The sequence below is a fragment of the Myotis daubentonii genome, chromosome 10 (genome assembly GCF_963259705.1).
Source record: "Myotis daubentonii chromosome 10, mMyoDau2.1, whole genome shotgun sequence".
Classification (NCBI taxonomy): domain Eukaryota; kingdom Metazoa; phylum Chordata; class Mammalia; order Chiroptera; family Vespertilionidae; genus Myotis; species Myotis daubentonii.
The window spans coordinates 1,097,596-1,117,169 of NC_081849.1; positions in this window are offsets into that span (position 1 = coordinate 1,097,596).

The following is a 19,574-nucleotide window of genomic DNA, read 5'->3' on the forward strand; positions in this document are numbered from 1 at the left end:
TTCTGAGCTTTGTACGCATGAACTCTTAATATTTGAAAGCACAGTCCCGTGAAAACGCCACCGGAAGTACCCGGAGTTGTAAATATTACCAGTATTTACGTCATTTCACAGCTTTCCACTGGAAACCTCCGTCATTGAATACGACAGTAAATGTAGTAAGAATCTATTTACGTGTACTTGAGGTGTTTCTTACACGTTCTTAATCATTTCTGGGAACTATCATTGTGTATTTTAACAGTATTACCACAATTAGACAGTTTGCTTAGAATTTTTTACCGGAATCCTTACCATTTTAACTGATTCACACAAAAAAACGCCAAAGCCAATCCTCCTTAATTGTAAACAGAAACACGATTCTCGTCATTTCAAGGCTTTAGACACCAATTCTGATCTCTGTAAGCATGAACTCTTAATATTTCAAAGCACAGTCCCGTGAAAACGCCACGGGAAGTACCCGGAGTTGTAAATATTACCAGGATTTTCGTCATTTCACAGCTTTCCACGGAAACCTCCGTGATTGAATACGACAGTAAATGTAATAAGAATCTATTTACGTGTACTTGAGCTGTTTCTTACACGTTCTTAATCATTTCTGGGAACTATCATTATGTATTTTAACAGTTTTACCACAATTAGACACTTTGCTTAGAAGTATTGATTGGAATCCTCACCATTTTAACTGATTCACATAAAAAAAACTCCAAAGCCAATCCTCCTTAATTGTAAACGGAAACACTATTCTCGTCATTCCAACGGTTTAGACACCAATTCTGAGCCCTTTAAGCATAAACTCTTAATATTTCAAAGCACAGTCCCGTGAAAATGCCACTGGAAGTACCCAGAGTTGTAAATGTTACAAGTATTTTTGTCATTTCACAGCTTTCCTCTGGAAACCTCCGTGATTGAATACGACAGTAAATGTAGTAAGAATCTATTTACGTGTACTTGAGGTGTTTCTTACACGTTCTTAATCATTTCTGGGAACTATCATTGTGTATTTTAACAGTTTTACCACAATTAGACAGTTTGCTTAGAAGTATTTACTGGAATCGTCACCATTTTAACTGATTCACACAAAAAAACGCCAAAGCCAATCTTCCTTAATTGTAAACAGAAACACTATTCTCGTCATTCCTAGGCTTTAGACACCAATTCTGAGATCTGTAAGCATGAACTCTTAATATTTCAAAGCACAGTCCCGTAAAAACGCCACCGGAAGTACCCGGAGTTGTAAATTTTACAAGTATTTTTGACATTTCACAGCTTTCACTGGAAACCTCCGTGATTGAATACGACAGTAAATGTAGTAAGAATCTCTTTACGTGTACTTGAGGTGTTTCTTACACGTTCTTAATGATTTCTGGGAACTATCATTGTGTATTTTAACAGTTTTACCAGAATTAGACAGTTTGCTTAGAATTATTTACCAGAATCGTCACCATTTTAACTGATTCACACAAAAAAACGCCAAAGCCAATCCTCCTTAATTGTAAACAGAAACACGATTCTCGTCATTTCAAGGCTTTAGACACCAATTCTGATCTCTGTAAGCATGAACTCTTAATATTTCAAAGCACAGTCCCGTGTAAAGGCCACCGGAAGTACCCGGAGTTGTAAATATTACCAGGATTTTCGTCATTTCACAGCTTTCCACGGAAACCTCCGTGATTGAATACGATAGTAAATGTAGTAAGAATATATTTACGTGTACTTGAGGTGTTTCTCACACGTTCTTAATCATTTCTGGTAACTAACATTGTGTATTGTAACAGTTTTACCAGAATTACACAGTTTGCTTAGTAGTATTTGCCGGAATCGTCACCATTTTAACTGATTCACACAAAAAAACGCCAAAGCCAATCCTCCTTAATTGTAAACAGAAACACTATTCTCGTCATTCCAAGGGTTTAGACACCAATTCTGAGCCCTGTAAGCATGAACTCTTAATATTTCAAAGCACAGTCCCGTGAAAATGCCACCGGAAGTACCCAGAGTTGTAAATGTTACAATTATTTTTGTCATTTCACAGCTTTCCTCTGGAAACCTCCGTGATTGAATACGATAGTAAATGTAGTAAGAATATATTTACGTGTACTTGAGGTGTTTCTCACACGTTCTTAATCATTTCTGGTAACTAACATTGTGTATTGTAACAGTTTTACCAGAATTACACAGTTTGCTTAGTAGTATTTGCCGGAATCGTCACCATTTTAACTGATTCACACAAAAAAACGCCAAAGCCAATCCTCCTTAATTGTAAACAGAAACAATATTCTCGTCATTCGAAGGCTTTGGACACATATTCTGAGCTTTGTACGCATGAACTCTTAATATTTGAAAGCACAGTCCCGTGAAAACGCCACCGGAAGTACCCGGAGTTGTAAATATTACCAGTATTTACGTCATTTCACAGCTTTCCACTGGAAACCTCCGTCATTGAATACGACAGTAAATGTAGTAAGAATCTATTTACGTGTACTTGAGGTGTTTCTTACACGTTCTTAATCATTTCTGGGAACTATCATTGTGTATTGTAACAGTTTTACCAGAATTAGACAGTTTGCTTAGAAGTATTTACCGGAATCGTCACCATTTTAACTGATTCACACAAAAAAACGCCAAAGCCAATCCTCCTTAATTGTAAACAGAAACAATATTCTCGTCATTTCAAGGCTTTAGACACCAATTCTGATCTCTGTAAGCATGAACTCTGAATATTTCTAAGCACAGTCCAGTGAAAACGCCACCGGAAGTACCCGGAGTTGTACATATTACCAGGATTTTCGTCATTTCACAGCTTTCCACGGAAACCTCCGTGATTGAATACGACAGTAAATGTAGTAAGAATCTATTTACGTGTACTTGAGCTGTTTCTTACACGTTCTTAATCATTTCTGGGAACTCTCATTGTGTATTTTAACAGTTTTACCACAATTAGACAGTTTGCTTCGAATTTTTTACCGGAATCCTCACCATTTTAAATGATTCACACAAAAACACGCCAAAGCCAATCCTCCTTAATTGTAAACAGAAACACTATTCTCGTCATTCCAAGGCTTTAGATACCAATTCTGATCTCTCTAAGCATGAACTCTTAATATTTCAAAGCACAGTCCCGTGAAAACGCCACCGGAAGTACCCGGAGTTGTAAATATTACCATCATTTTCGTCATTTCACAGCTTTCCACTGGAAACCTCCGTGATTGAATAGGACGGTAAATGTAGTAAGAATCTATTTACGTGTACTTGAGGTGTTTCTTACACGTTCTTAATCATTTCTGGGAACTCTCATTGTGTATTTTAACAGTTTTACCACAATTAGACAGTTTGCTTAGAATTTTTTACCGGAATCCTCACCATTTTAACTGATTCACACAAAAAAACACCAAAGCCAATCCTCCTTTTATTGTAAACAGAAACAATATTCTCGTCATTCGAAGGCTTTAGACACATATTCTGAGCTTTGTACGCATGAACTCTTAATATTTGAAAGCACAGTCCCGTGAAAACGCCACCGGAAGTACCCGGAGTTGTAAATATTACCAGTATTTACGTCATTTCACAGCTTTCCACTGGAAACCTCCGTGATTGAATAGGACGGTAAATGTAGTAAGAATCTATTTACGTGTACTTGAGCTGTTTCTTACACGTTCTTAATCATTTCTGGGAACTATCATTGTGTATTTTAACAGTTTTACCAGAATTAGACAGTTTGCTTAGAATTATTTACCGGAATCGTCACCATTTTAACTGATTCACACAAAAAAACGCCAAAGCCAATCCTCCTTAATTGTAAACAGAAACAATATTCTCGTCATTTCAAGGCTTTAGACACCAATTCTGATCTCTGTAAGCATGAACTCTGAATATTTCAAAGCACAGTCCCGTGAAAACGCCACCGGAAGTACCCGGAGTTGTACATATTACCAGGATTTTCGTCATTTCACAGCTTTCCACGGAAACCTCCGTGATTGAATACGACAGTAAATGTAGTAAGAATCTATTTACGTGTACTTGAGGTGTTTCTTACACGTTCTTAATCATTTCTGGGAACTCTCATTGTGTATTTTAACAGTTTTACCACAATTAGACAGTTTGCTTAGAATTTTTTACCGGAATCCTCACCATTTTAACTGATTCACACAAAAAAACGCCAAAGCCAATCCTCCTTAATTGTAAACAGAAACACTATTCTCGTCATTCCAAGGGTTTAGACAGCAATTCTGAGCCCTGTAAGCATGAACTCTTAATATTTCAAAGCACAGTCCCGTGAAAACGCCACCGGAAGTACCCGGAGTTGTAAATATTACCAGGATTTTCGTCATTTCACAGCTTTCCACGGAAACCTCCGTGATTGAATACGACAGTAAATGTAATAAGAATCTATTTACGTGTACTTGAGCTGTTTCTTACACGTTCTTAATCATTTCTGGGAACTATCATTATGTATTTTAACAGTTTTACCACAATTAGACACTTTGCTTAGAAGTATTGATTGGAATCCTCACCATTTTAACTGATTCACATAAAAAAAACTCCAAAGCCAATCCTCCTTAATTGTAAACAGAAACACTATTCTCGTCATTCCAACGGTTTAGACACCAATTCTGAGCCCTTTAAGCATAAACTCTTAATATTTCAAAGCACAGTCCCGTGAAAATGCCACTGGAAGTACCCAGAGTTGTAAATGTTACAAGTATTTTTGTCATTTCACAGCTTTCCTCTGGAAACCTCCGTGATTGAATACGACAGTAAATGTAGTAAGAATCTATTTACGTGTACTTGAGGTGTTTCTTACACGTTCTTAATCATTTCTGGGAACTATCATTGTGTATTTTAACAGTTTTACCACAATTAGACAGTTTGCTTAGAAGTATTTACTGGAATCGTCACCATTTTAACTGATTCACACAAAAAAACGCCAAAGCCAATCTTCCTTAATTGTAAACAGAAACACTATTCTCGTCATTCCAAGGCTTTAGACACCAATTCTGAGATCTGTAAGCATGAACTCTGAATATTTCAAAGCACAGTCCCGTAAAAACGCCACCGGAAGTACCCGGAGTTGTAAATTTTACAAGTATTTTTGACATTTCACAGCTTTCACTGGAAACCTCCGTGATTGAATACGACAGTAAATGTAGTAAGAATCTCTTTACGTGTACTTGAGGTGTTTCTTACACGTTCTTAATGATTTCTGGGAACTATCATTGTGTATTTTAACAGTTTTACCAGAATTAGACAGTTTGCTTAGAATTATTTACCAGAATCGTCACCATTTTAACTGATTCACACAAAAAAACGCCAAAGCCAATCCTCCTTAATTGTAAACAGAAACACGATTCTCGTCATTTCAAGGCTTTAGACACCAATTCTGATCTCTGTAAGCATGAACTCTTAATATTTCAAAGCACAGTCCCGTGTAAAGGCCACCGGAAGTACCCGGAGTTGTAAATATTACCAGGATTTTCGTCATTTCACAGCTTTCCACGGAAACCTCCGTGATTGAATACGATAGTAAATGTAGTAAGAATATATTTACGTGTACTTGAGGTGTTTCTCACACGTTCTTAATCATTTCTGGTAACTAACATTGTGTATTGTAACAGTTTTACCAGAATTACACAGTTTGCTTAGTAGTATTTGCCGGAATCGTCACCATTTTAACTGATTCACACAAAAAAACGCCAAAGCCAATCCTCCTTAATTGTAAACAGAAACACTATTCTCGTCATTCCAAGGGTTTAGACACCAATTCTGAGCCCTGTAAGCATGAACTCTTAATATTTCAAAGCACAGTCCCGTGAAAATGCCACCGGAAGTACCCAGAGTTGTAAATGTTACAATTATTTTTGTCATTTCACAGCTTTCCTCTGGAAACCTCCGTGATTGAATACGATAGTAAATGTAGTAAGAATATATTTACATGTACTTGAGGTGTTTCTCACACGTTCTTAATCATTTCTGGTAACTAACATTGTGTATTGTAACAGTTTTACCAGAATTACACAGTTTGCTTAGTAGTATTTGCCGGAATCGTCACCATTTTAACTGATTCACACAAAAAAACGCCAAAGCCAATCCTCCTTAATTGTAAACAGAAACAATATTCTCGTCATTCGAAGGCTTTAGACACATATTCTGAGCTTTGTACGCATGAACTCTTAATATTTGAAAGCACAGTCCCGTGAAAACGCCACCGGAAGTACCCGGAGTTGTAAATATTACCAGTATTTACGTCATTTCACAGCTTTCCACTGGAAACCTCCGTCATTGAATACGACAGTAAATGTAGTAAGAATCTATTTACGTGTACTTGAGGTGTTTCTTACACGTTCTTAATCATTTCTGGGAACTATCATTGTGTATTTTAACAGTTTTACCAGAATTAGACAGTTTGCTTAGAATTATTTACCGGAATCGTCACCATTTTAACTGATTCACACAAAAAAACGCCAAAGCCAATCCTCCTTAATTGTAAACAGAAACAATATTCTCGTCATTTCAAGGCTTTAGACACCAATTCTGATCTCTGTAAGCATGAACTCTGAATATTTCTAAGCACAGTCCAGTGAAAACGCCACCGGAAGTACCCGGAGTTGTACATATTACCAGGATTTTCGTCATTTCACAGCTTTCCACGGAAACCTCCGTGATTGAATACGACAGTAAATGTAGTAAGAATCTATTTACGTGTACTTGAGCTGTTTCTTACACGTTCTTAATCATTTCTGGGAACTCTCATTGTGTATTTTAACAGTTTTACCACAATTAGACAGTTTGCTTCGAATTTTTTACCGGAATCCTCACCATTTTAAATGATTCACACAAAAACACGCCAAAGCCAATCCTCCTTAATTGTAAACAGAAACACTATTCTCGTCATTCCAAGGCTTTAGATACCAATTCTGATCTCTCTAAGCATGAACTCTTAATATTTCAAAGCACAGTCCCGTGAAAACGCCACCGGAAGTACCCGGAGTTGTAAATATTACCATCATTTTCGTCATTTCACAGCTTTCCACTGGAAACCTCCGTGATTGAATAGGACGGTAAATGTAGTAAGAATCTATTTACGTGTACTTGAGGTGTTTCTTACACGTTCTTAATCATTTCTGGGAACTCTCATTGTGTATTTTAACAGTTTTACCACAATTAGACAGTTTGCTTAGAATTTTTTACCGGAATCCTCACCATTTTAACTGATTCACACAAAAAAACGCCAAAGCCAATCCTCCTTTTATTGTAAACAGAAACAATATTCTCGTCATTCGAAGGCTTTAGACACATATTCTGAGCTTTGTACGCATGAACTCTTAATATTTGAAAGCACAGTCCCGTGAAAACGCCACCGGAAGTACCCGGAGTTGTAAATATTACCAGTATTTACGTCATTTCACAGCTTTCCACTGGAAACCTCCGTGATTGAATAGGACGGTAAATGTAGTAAGAATCTATTTACGTGTACTTGAGCTGTTTCTTACACGTTCTTAATCATTTCTGGGAACTATCATTGTGTATTTTAACAGTTTTACCAGAATTAGACAGTTTGCTTAGAATTATTTACCGGAATCGTCACCATTTTAACTGATTCACACAAAAAAACGCCAAAGCCAATCCTCCTTAATTGTAAACAGAAACAATATTCTCGTCATTTCAAGGCTTTAGACACCAATTCTGATCTCTGTAAGCATGAACTCTGAATATTTCAAAGCACAGTCCCGTGAAAACGCCACCGGAAGTACCCGGAGTTGTACATATTACCAGGATTTTCGTCATTTCACAGCTTTCCACGGAAACCTCCGTGATTGAATACGACAGTAAATGTAGTAAGAATCTATTTACGTGTACTTGAGGTGTTTCTTACACGTTCTTAATCATTTCTGGGAACTCTCATTGTGTATTTTAACAGTTTTACCACAATTAGACAGTTTGCTTAGAATTTTTTACCGGAATCCTCACCATTTTAACTGATTCACACAAAAAAACGCCAAAGCCAATCCTCCTTAATTGTAAACAGAAACACTATTCTCGTCATTCCAAGGGTTTAGACAGCAATTCTGAGCCCTGTAAGCATGAACTCTTAATATTTCAAAGCACAGTCCCGTGAAAACGCCACCGGAAGTACCCGGAGTTGTAAATATTACCATCATTTTCGTCATTTCACAGCTTTCCACTGGAAACCTCCGTGATTGAATAGGACGGTAAATGTAGTAAGAATCTATTTACGTGTACTTGAGGTGTTTCTTACACGTTATTAATCATTTCTGGGAACTATCATTGTGTATTTTAACAGTTTTACCAGAATTAGACAGTTTGCTTAGAAGTATTTACTGGAATCGTCACCATTTTAACTGATTCACACAAAAAAACGCCAAAGCCAATCCTCTTTAATTATAAACAGAAACGCTATTCTCGTCATTCCAAGGCTTTAGACACCAATTCTGAGATCTGTAAGCATGAACTCTTAATATTTCAAAGCACAGTCCCGTAAAAACGCCACGGGAAGTACCCGGAGTTGTAAATTTTACAAGTATTTTTGACATTTCACAGCTTTCACTGGAAACCTCCGTGATTGAATACGACAGTAAATGTAGTAAGAATCTATTTACGTGTACTTGAGGTGTTTCTTACACGTTCTTAATCATTTCTGGGAACTATCATTGTGTATTTTAACAGTTTTACCAGAATTAGACAGTTTGCTTAGAATTTTTTACCGGAATCCTCACCATTTTAACTGATTCACACAAAAAAACGCCAAAGCCAATCCTCCTTAATTGTAAACAGAAACACTATTCTCGTCATTCCAAGGGTTTAGACAGCAATTCTGAGCCCTGTAAGCATGAACTCTTAATATTTCAAAGCACAGTCCCATGAAAACGCCACCGGAAGTACCCGGAGTTGTAAATATTACCATCATTTTCGTCATTTCACAGCTTTCCACTGGAAACCTCCGTGATTGAATAGGACGGTAAATGTAGTAAGAATCTATTTACGTGTACTTGAGGTGTTTCTTACACGTTCTTAATCATTTCTGGGAACTATCATTGTGTATTTTAACAGTTTTACCACAATTAGACAGTTTGCTTAGAAGTATTTACTGGAATCGTCACCATTTTAACTGATTCACACAAAAAAACGCCAAAGCCAATCTTCCTTAATTGTAAACAGAAACACGATTCTCGTCATTCCAAGGCTTTAGACACCAATTCTGAGATCTGTAAGCATGAACTCTTAATATTTCAAAGCACAGTCCCGTGTAAACGCCACCGGAAGTACCCGGAGTTGTAAATATTACCAGGATTTTCGTCATTTCACAGCTTTCCAAGGAAACCTCTATGATTGAATACTACAGTAAATGTAGTAAGAATCTATTTACGTGTACTTGAGCTGTTTCTTACACGTTCTTAATCATTTCTGGGAACTATCATTATGTATTTTAACAGTTTTACCACAATTAGACAGTTTGCTTAGAATTATTTACCGGAATCGGCACCATTTTAACTGATTCACACAAAAAAACGCCAAAGCCAATCCTCCTTAATTGTAAACAGAAACACTATTCTCGTCATTCCAAGGGTTTAGACACCAATTCTGAGCCCTGTAAGCATGAACTCTTAATATTTCAAAGCACAGTCCCGTGAAAAAGCCACCGGAAGTACCCAGAGTTGTAAATGTTACAATTATTTTTGTCATTTCACAGCTTTCCTCTGGAAACCTCCGTGATTGAATACGATAGTAAATGTAGTAAGAATATATTTACGTGTACTTGAGGTGTTTCTCACACGTTCTTAATCATTTCTGGTAACTAACATTGTGTATTGTAACAGTTTTACCAGAATTACACAGTTTGCTTAGTAGTATTTGCCGGAATCGTCACCATTTTAACTGATTCACACAAAAAAACGCCAAAGCCAATCCTCCTTAATTGTAAACAGAAACAATATTCTCGTCATTCGAAGGCTTTAGACACATATTCTGAGCTTTGTACGCATGAACTCTTAATATTTGAAAGCACAGTCCCGTGAAAACGCCACCGGAAGTACCCGGAGTTGTAAATATTACCAGTATTTACGTCATTTCACAGCTTTCCACTGGAAACCTCCGTCATTGAATACGACAGTAAATGTAGTAAGAATCTATTTACGTGTACTTGAGGTGTTTCTTACACGTTCTTAATCATTTCTGGGAACTATCATTGTGTATTTTAACAGTATTACCACAATTAGACAGTTTGCTTAGAATTTTTTACCGGAATCCTTACCATTTTAACTGATTCACACAAAAAAACGCCAAAGCCAATCCTCCTTAATTGTAAACAGAAACAATATTCTCGTCATTCGAAGGATTTAGACACCTATTTTGAGCTTTGTAAGCATGAACTCTTAATATTTCAAAGCACAGTCCCATGAAAACGCCACCGGAAGTATCCGGAGTTGTAAATATTACCATTATTTTCGTCATTTCACAGCTTTCCACTGGAAAACTCCGTGATTGAATAGGACGGTAAATGTAGTAAGAATATATTTACGTGTACTTGAGGTGTTTCTTACACGTTATTAATCATTTATGGGAACTATCATTGTGTATTTTAACAGTTTTACCACAATTAGACAGTTTGCTTAGAATTTTTTACCGGAATCCTCACCATTTTAATTGATTCACAGAAAAAAACGCCAAAGCCAATCCTCTTTAATTGTAAACAGAAACACTATTCTCGTCATTCCAAGGGTTTAGACACCAATTCTGAGCCCTGTAAGGAAGAACTCTTAATATTTCAAAGCACAGTCCCGTGAAAACGCCACTGGAAGTACCCAGAGTTGTAAATGTTACAAGTATATTCATCATTTCACAGCTTTCCACTGGAAACCTCCGTCATTGAATACGACAGTAAATGTAGTAAGAATCTATTTACGTGTACTTGAGGTGTTTCTTACACGTTCTTAATGATTTCTGGGAACTATCATTGTGTATTTTAACAGTTTTACCAGAATTAGACAGTTTGCTTAGAATTATTTACCGGAATCGTCACCATTTTAACTGATTCACACAAAAAAACGCCAAAGCCAATCCTCCTTAATTGTAAACAGAAACAATATTCTCGTCATTTCAAGGCTTTAGACACCAATTCTGATCTCTGTAAGCATGAACTCTGAATATTTCAAAGCACAGTCCCGTGAAAACGCCACCGGAAGTACCCGGAGTTGTACATATTACCAGGATTTTCGTCATTTCACAGCTTTCCACGGAAACCTCCGTGATTGAATACGACAGGAAATGTAGTAAGAATCTATTTACGTGTACTTGAGGTGTTTCTTACACGTTCTTAATCATTTCTGGGAACTCTCATTGTGTATTTTAACAGTTTTACCACAATTAGACAGTTTGCTTAGAATTTTTTACCGGAATCCTCACCATTTTAACTGATTCACACAAAAAAACGCCAAAGCCAATCCTCCTTAATTGTAAACAGAAACACTATTCTCGTCATTCCAAGGGTTTAGACAGCAATTCTGAGCCCTGTAAGCATGAACTCTTAATATTTCAAAGCACAGTCCCGTGAAAACGCCACCGGAAGTACCCGGAGTTGTAAATATTACCATCATTTTAGTCATTTCACAGCTTTCCACTGGAAACCTCCGTGATTGAATAGGACGGTAAATGTAGTAAGAATCTATTTACGTGTACTTGAGGTGTTTCTTACACGTTATTAATCATTTATGGGAACTATCATTGTGTATTTTAACAGTTTTACCACAATTAGACAGTTTGCTTAGAAGTATTTACTGGAATCGTCACCATTTTAACTGATTCACACAAAAAAACGCCAAAGCCAATCCTCTTTAATTGTAAACAGAAACACTATTCTCGTCATTCCAAGGGTTTAGACACCAATTCTGAGCCCTGTAAGCATGAACTCTTAATATTTCAAAGCACAGTCCCGTGAAAACGCCACTGGAAGTACCCAGAGTTGTAAATGTTACAAGTATATTCATCATTTCACAGCTTTCCACTGGAAACCTCCGTCATTGAATACGACAGTAAATGTAGTAAGAATCTATTTACGTGTACTTGAGGTGTTTCTTACACGTTCTTAATGATTTCTGGGAACTATCATTGTGTATTTTAACAGTTTTACCAGAATTAGACAGTTTGCTTAGAATTATTTACCGGAATCGTCACCATTTTAACTGATTCACACAAAAAAACGCCAAAGCCAATCCTCCTTAATTGTAAACAGAAACAATATTCTCGTCATTTCAAGGCTTTAGACACCAATTCTGATCTCTGTAAGCATGAACTCTGAATATTTCAAAGCACAGTCCCGTGAAAACGCCACCGGAAGTACCCGGAGTTGTACATATTACCAGGATTTTCGTCATTTCACAGCTTTCCACGGAAACCTCCGTGATTGAATACGACAGGAAATGTAGTAAGAATCTATTTACGTGTACTTGAGGTGTTTCTTACACGTTCTTAATCATTTCTGGGAACTCTCATTGTGTATTTTAACAGTTTTACCACAATTAGACAGTTTGCTTAGAATTTTTTACCGGAATCCTCACCATTTTAACTGATTCACACAAAAAAACGCCAAAGCCAATCCTCCTTAATTGTAAACAGAAACACTATTCTCGTCATTCCAAGGGTTTAGACAGCAATTCTGAGCCCTGTAAGCATGAACTCTTAATATTTCAAAGCACAGTCCCGTGAAAACGCCACCGGAAGTACCCGGAGTTGTAAATATTACCATCATTTTCGTCATTTCACAGCTTTCCACTGGAAACCTCCGTGATTGAATAGGACAGTAAATGTAGTAAGAATCTATTTACGTGTACTTGAGGTGTTTCTTACACGTTATTAATCATTTCTGGGAACTATCATTGTGTATTTTAACAGTTTTACCACAATTAGACAGTTTGCTTAGAAGTATTTACTGGAATCGTCACCATTTTAACTGATTCACACAAAAAAACGCCAAAGCCAATCCTCTTTAATTGTAAACAGAAACACTATTCTCGTCCTTCCAAGGGTTTAGACACCAATTCTGAGCCCTGTAAGCATGAACTCTTAATATTTCAAAGCACAGTCCCGTGAAAACGCCACTGGAAGTACCCAGAGTTGTAAATGTTACAAGTATATTCATCATTTCACAGCTTTCCACTGGAAACCTCCGTCATTGAATACGACAGTAAATGTAGTAAGAATCTATTTACGTGTACTTGAGGTGTTTCTTACACGTTCTTAATGATTTCTGGGAAATATCATTGTGTATTTTAACAGTTTTACCAGAATTAGACAGTTTGCTTAGAATTATTTACCGGAATCGTCACCATTTTAACTGATTCACACAAAAAAACGCCAAAGCCAATCCTCCTTAATTGTAAACAGAAACAATATTCTCGTCATTTCAAGGCTTTAGACACCAATTCTGATCTCTGTAAGCATGAACTCTGAATATTTCAAAGCACAGTCCCGTGAAAACGCCACCGGAAGTACCCGGAGTTGTACATATTACCAGGATTTTCGTCATTTCACAGCTTTCCACGGAAACCTCCGTGATTGAATACGACAGGAAATGTAGTAAGAATCTATTTACGTGTACTTGAGGTGTTTCTTACACGTTCTTAATCATTTCTGGGAACTCTCATTGTGTATTTTAACAGTTTTACCACAATTAGACAGTTTGCTTAGAATTTTTTACCGGAATCCTCACCATTTTAACTGATTCACACAAAAAAACGCCAAAGCCAATCCTCCTTAATTGTAAACAGAAACACTATTCTCGTCATTCCAAGGGTTTAGACAGCAATTCTGAGGCCTGTAAGCATGAACTCTTAATATTTCAAAGCACAGTCCCGTGAAAACGCCACCGGAAGTACCCGGAGTTGTAAATATTACCATCATTTTCGTCATTTCACAGCTTTCCACTGGAAACCTCCGTGATTGAATAGGACGGTAAATGTAGTAAGAATCTATTTACGTGTACTTGAGGTGTTTCTTACACGTTATTATTCATTTCTGGGAACTATCATTGTGTATTTTAACAGTTTTACCACAATTAGACAGTTTGCTTAGAAGTATTTACTGGAATCGTCACCATTTTAACTGATTCACACAAAAAAACGCCAAAGCCAATCCTCTTTAATTGTAAACAGAAACATTATTCTCGTCATTCCAAGGGTTTAGACACCAATTCTGAGCCCTGTAAGCATGAACTCTTAATATTTCAAAGCACAGTCCCGTGAAAACGCCACTGGAAGTACCCAGAGTTGTAAATGTTACAAGTATATTCATCATTTCACAGCTTTCCACTGGAAACCTCCGTCATTGAATACGACAGTAAATGTAGTAAGAATCTATTTACGTGTACTTGAGGTGTTTCTTACACGTTCTTAATGATTTCTGGGAACTATCATTGTGTATTTTAACAGTTTTACCAGAATTAGACAGTTTGCTTAGAATTATTTACCGGAATCGTCACCATTTTAACTGATTCACACAAAAAAACGCCAAAGCCAATCCTCCTTAATTGTAAACAGAAACACTATTCTCGTCATTCCAAGGGTTTAGACAGCAATTCTGAGCCCTGTAAGCATGAACTCTTAATATTTCAAAGCACAGTCCCGTGAAAACGCCACCGGAAGTACCCGGAGTTGTAAATATTACCATCATTTTCGTCATTTCACAGCTTTCCACTGGAAACCTCCGTGATTGAATAGGACAGTAAATGTAGTAAGAATCTATTTACGTGTACTTGAGGTGTTTCTTACACGTTATTAATCATTTCTGGGAACTATCATTGTGTATTTTAACAGTTTTACCACAATTAGACAGTTTGCTTAGAAGTATTTACTGGAATCGTCACCATTTTAACTGATTCACACAAAAAAACGCCAAAGCCAATCCTCTTTAATTGTAAACAGAAACACTATTCTCGTCCTTCCAAGGGTTTAGACACCAATTCTGAGCCCTGTAAGCATGAACTCTTAATATTTCAAAGCACAGTCCCGTGAAAACGCCACTGGAAGTACCCAGAGTTGTAAATGTTACAAGTATATTCATCATTTCACAGCTTTCCACTGGAAACCTCCGTCATTGAATACGACAGTAAATGTAGTAAGAATCTATTTACGTGTACTTGAGGTGTTTCTTACACGTTCTTAATCATTTCTGGGAAATATCATTGTGTATTTTAACAGTTTTACCAGAATTAGACAGTTTGCTTAGAATTATTTACCGGAATCGTCACCATTTTAACTGATTCACACAAAAAAACGCCAAAGCCAATCCTCCTTAATTGTAAACAGAAACAATATTCTCGTCATTTCAAGGCTTTAGACACCAATTCTGATCTCTGTAAGCATGAACTCTGAATATTTCAAAGCACAGTCCCGTGAAAACGCCACCGGAAGTACCCGGAGTTGTACATATTACCAGGATTTTCGTCATTTCACAGCTTTCCACGGAAACCTCCGTGATTGAATACGACAGGAAATGTAGTAAGAATCTATTTACGTGTACTTGAGGTGTTTCTTACACGTTCTTAATCATTTCTGGGAACTCTCATTGTGTATTTTAACAGTTTTACCACAATTAGACAGTTTGCTTAGAATTTTTTACCGGAATCCTCACCATTTTAACTGATTCACACAAAAAAACGCCAAAGCCAATCCTCCTTAATTGTAAACAGAAACACTATTCTCGTCATTCCAAGGGTTTAGACAGCAATTCTGAGCCCTGTAAGCATGAACTCTTAATATTTCAAAGCACAGTCCCGTGAAAACGCCACCGGAAGTACCCGGAGTTGTAAATATTACCATCATTTTCGTCATTTCACAGCTTTCCACTGGAAACCTCCGTGATTGAATAGGACGGTAAATGTAGTAAGAATCTATTTACGTGTACTTGAGGTGTTTCTTACACGTTATTATTCATTTCTGGGAACTATCATTGTGTATTTTAACAGTTTTACCACAATTAGACAGTTTCCTTAGAAGTATTTACTGGAATCGTCACCATTTTAACTGATTCACACAAAAAAACGCCAAAGCCAATCCTCTTTAATTGTAAACAGAAACATTATTCTCGTCATTCCAAGGGTTTAGACACCAATTCTGAGCCCTGTAAGCATGAACTCTTAATATTTCAAAGCACAGTCCCGTGAAAACGCCACTGGAAGTACCCAGAGTTGTAAATGTTACAAGTATATTCATCATTTCACAGCTTTCCACTGGAAACCTCCGTCATTGAATACGACAGTAAATGTAGTAAGAATCTATTTACGTGTACTTGAGGTGTTTCTTACACGTTCTTAATGATTTCTGGGAACTATCATTGTGTATTTTAACAGTTTTACCAGAATTAGACAGTTTGCTTAGAATTATTTACCGGAATCGTCACCATTTTAACTGATTCACACAAAAAAACGCCAAAGCCAATCCTCCTTAATTGTAAACAGAAACAATATTCTCGTCATTTCAAGGCTTTAGACACCAATTCTGATCTCTGTAAGCATGAACTCTGAATATTTCAAAGCACAGTCCCGTGAAAACGCCACCGGAAGTACCCGGAGTTGTACATATTACCAGGATTTTCGTCATTTCACAGCTTTCCACGGAAACCTCCGTGATTGAATACGACAGTAAATGTAGTAAGAATCTATTTACGTGTACTTGAGGTGTTTCTTACACGTTCTTAATCATTTCTGGGAACTCTCATTGTGTATTTTAACAGTTTTACCACAATTAGACAGTTTGCTTAGAATTTTTTACCGGAATCCTCACCATTTTAACTGATTCACACAAAAAAACGACAAAGCCAATCCTCCTTAATTGTAAACAGAAACACTATTCTCGTCATTCCAAGGGTTTAGACAGCAATTCTGAGCCCTGTAAGCATGAACTCTTAATATTTCAAAGCACAGTCCCGTGAAAACGCCACCGGAAGTACCCGGAGTTGTAAATATTACCATCATTTTCGTCATTTCACAGCTTTCCACTGGAAACCTCCGTGATTGAATAGGACGGTAAATGTAGTAAGAATCTATTTACGTGTACTTGAGGTGTTTCTTACACGTTATTAATCATTTCTGGGAACTATCATTGTGTATTTTAACAGTTTTACCACAATTAGACAGTTTGCTTAGAAGTATTTACCGGAATCGTCACCATTTTAACTGATTCACACAAAAAAACGCCAAAGCCAATCCTCTTTATTGGAAACAGAAACACTATTCTCGTCATTCCAAGGGTTTAGACACCAATTCTGAGCCCTGTAAGCATGAACTCTTAATATTTCAAAGCACAGTCCCGTGAAAACGCCACCGAAAGTACCCGGAGTTGTACATATTACCAGGATTTTCGTCATTTCACAGCTTTCCACGGAAACCTCCGTGATTGAATACGACAGTAAATGTAGTAAAAATCTATTTACGTGTACTTGAGGTGTTTCTTACACGTTCTTAATCATTTCTGGGAACTATCATTGTGTATTTTAACAGTTTTACCACAATTAGACAGTTTGCTTAGAATTTTTTACCGGAATCCTCACCATTTTAACTGATTCACACAAAAAAACGCCAAAGCCAATCCTCCTTAATTGTAAACAGAAACACTATTCTCGTCATTCCAAGGGTTTAGACAGCAATTCTGAGCCCTGTAAGCATGAACTCTTAATATTTCAAAGCACAGTCCCGTGAAAACGCCACCGGAAGTACCCGGAGTTGTAAATATTACCATCATTTTCGTCATTTCACAGCTTTCCACTGGAAACCTCCGTGATTGAATAGGACAGTAAATGTAGTAAGAATCTATTTACGTGTACTTGAGGTGTTTCTTACACGTTATTAATCATTTCTGGGAACGATCATTGTGTATTTTAACAGTTTTACCACAATTAGACAGTTTGCTTAGAAGTATTTACTGGAATCGTCACCATTTTAACTGATTCACACAAAAAAACGCCAAAGCCAATCTTCCTTAATTGTAAACAGAAACATTATTCTCGTCATTCCAAGGCTTTAGACACCAATTCTGAGATCTGTAAGCATGAACTCTTAATATTTCAAAGCACAGTCCCGTAAAAACGCCACCGGAAGTACCCGGAGTTGTAAATTTTACAAGTATTTTTGACATTTCACAGCTTTCACTGGAAACCTCCGTGATTGAATACGACAGTAAATGTAGTAAGAATCTATTTACGTGTACTTGAGGTGTTTCTTACACGTTCTTAATCATTTCTGGGAACTATCATTGTGTATTTTAACAGTTTTACCAGAATTAGACAGTTTGCTTAGAATTATTTACCAGAATCGTCACCATTTTAACTGATTCACACAAAAAAACGCCAAAGCCAATCCTCCTTAATTGTAAACAGAAACACGATTCTCGTCATTTCAAGGCTTTAGACACCAATTCTGATCTCTGTAAGCATGAACTCTTAATATTTCAAAGCACAGTCCCGTGAAAACGCCACCGGAAGTACCCGGAGTTGTAAATATTACCAGGATTTTCGTCATTTCACAGCTTTCCACGGAAACTTCCGTGATTGAATACGACAGTAAATGTAGTAAGAATCTATTTACGTGTACTTGAGCTGTTTCTTACACGTTCTTAATCATTTCTGGGAACTATCATTATGTATTTTAACAGTTTTACCACAATTAGACACTTTGCTTAGAAGTATTGATTGGAATCCTCACCATTTTAACTGATTCACATAAAAAAACTCCAAAGCCAATCCTCCTTAATTGTAAACAGAAACACTATTCCCGTCATTCCAAGCGTTTAGACACCAATTCTGAGCCCTTTAAGCATAAACTCTTAATATTTCAAAGCACAGTCCCGTGAAAATGCCACTGGAAGTACCCAGAGTTGTAAATGTTACAAGTATTTTTGTCATTTCACAGCTTTCCTCTGGAAACCTCCGTGATTGAATACGATAGTAAATGTAGTAAGAATATATTTACGTGTACTTGAGGTGTTTCTCACACGTTCTTAATCATTTCTGGTAACTAACATTGTGTATTGTAACAATTTACCAGAATTAGACAGTTTGCTTAGAAGTATTTACCGGAATCGTCACCATTTTAACTGATTCACACAAAAAAACGCCAAAGCCAATCCTCCTTAATTGTAAACAGAAACAATATTCTCGTCATTCGAAGGCTTTAGACACATATTCTGAGCTTTGTACGCATGAACTCTTAATATTTGAAAGCACAGTCCCGTGAAAACGCCACCGGAAGTACCCGGAATTGTAAATATTACCAGTATTTACGTCAGTTCACAGCTTTCCACTGGAAACCTCCGTCATTGAATACGACAGTAAATGTAGTAAGAATCTATTTACGTGTACTTGAGGTGTTTCTTACACGTTCTTAATCATTTCTGGGAACTATCATTGTGTATTTTAACAGTTTTACCACAATTAGACAGTTTGCTTAGAATTTTTTACCGGAATCCTCACCATTTTAACTGATTCACACAAAAAAACGCCAAAGCCAATCCTCCTTAATTGTAAACAGAAACACTATTCTCGTCATTCCAAGGGTTTAGACAGCAATTCTGAGC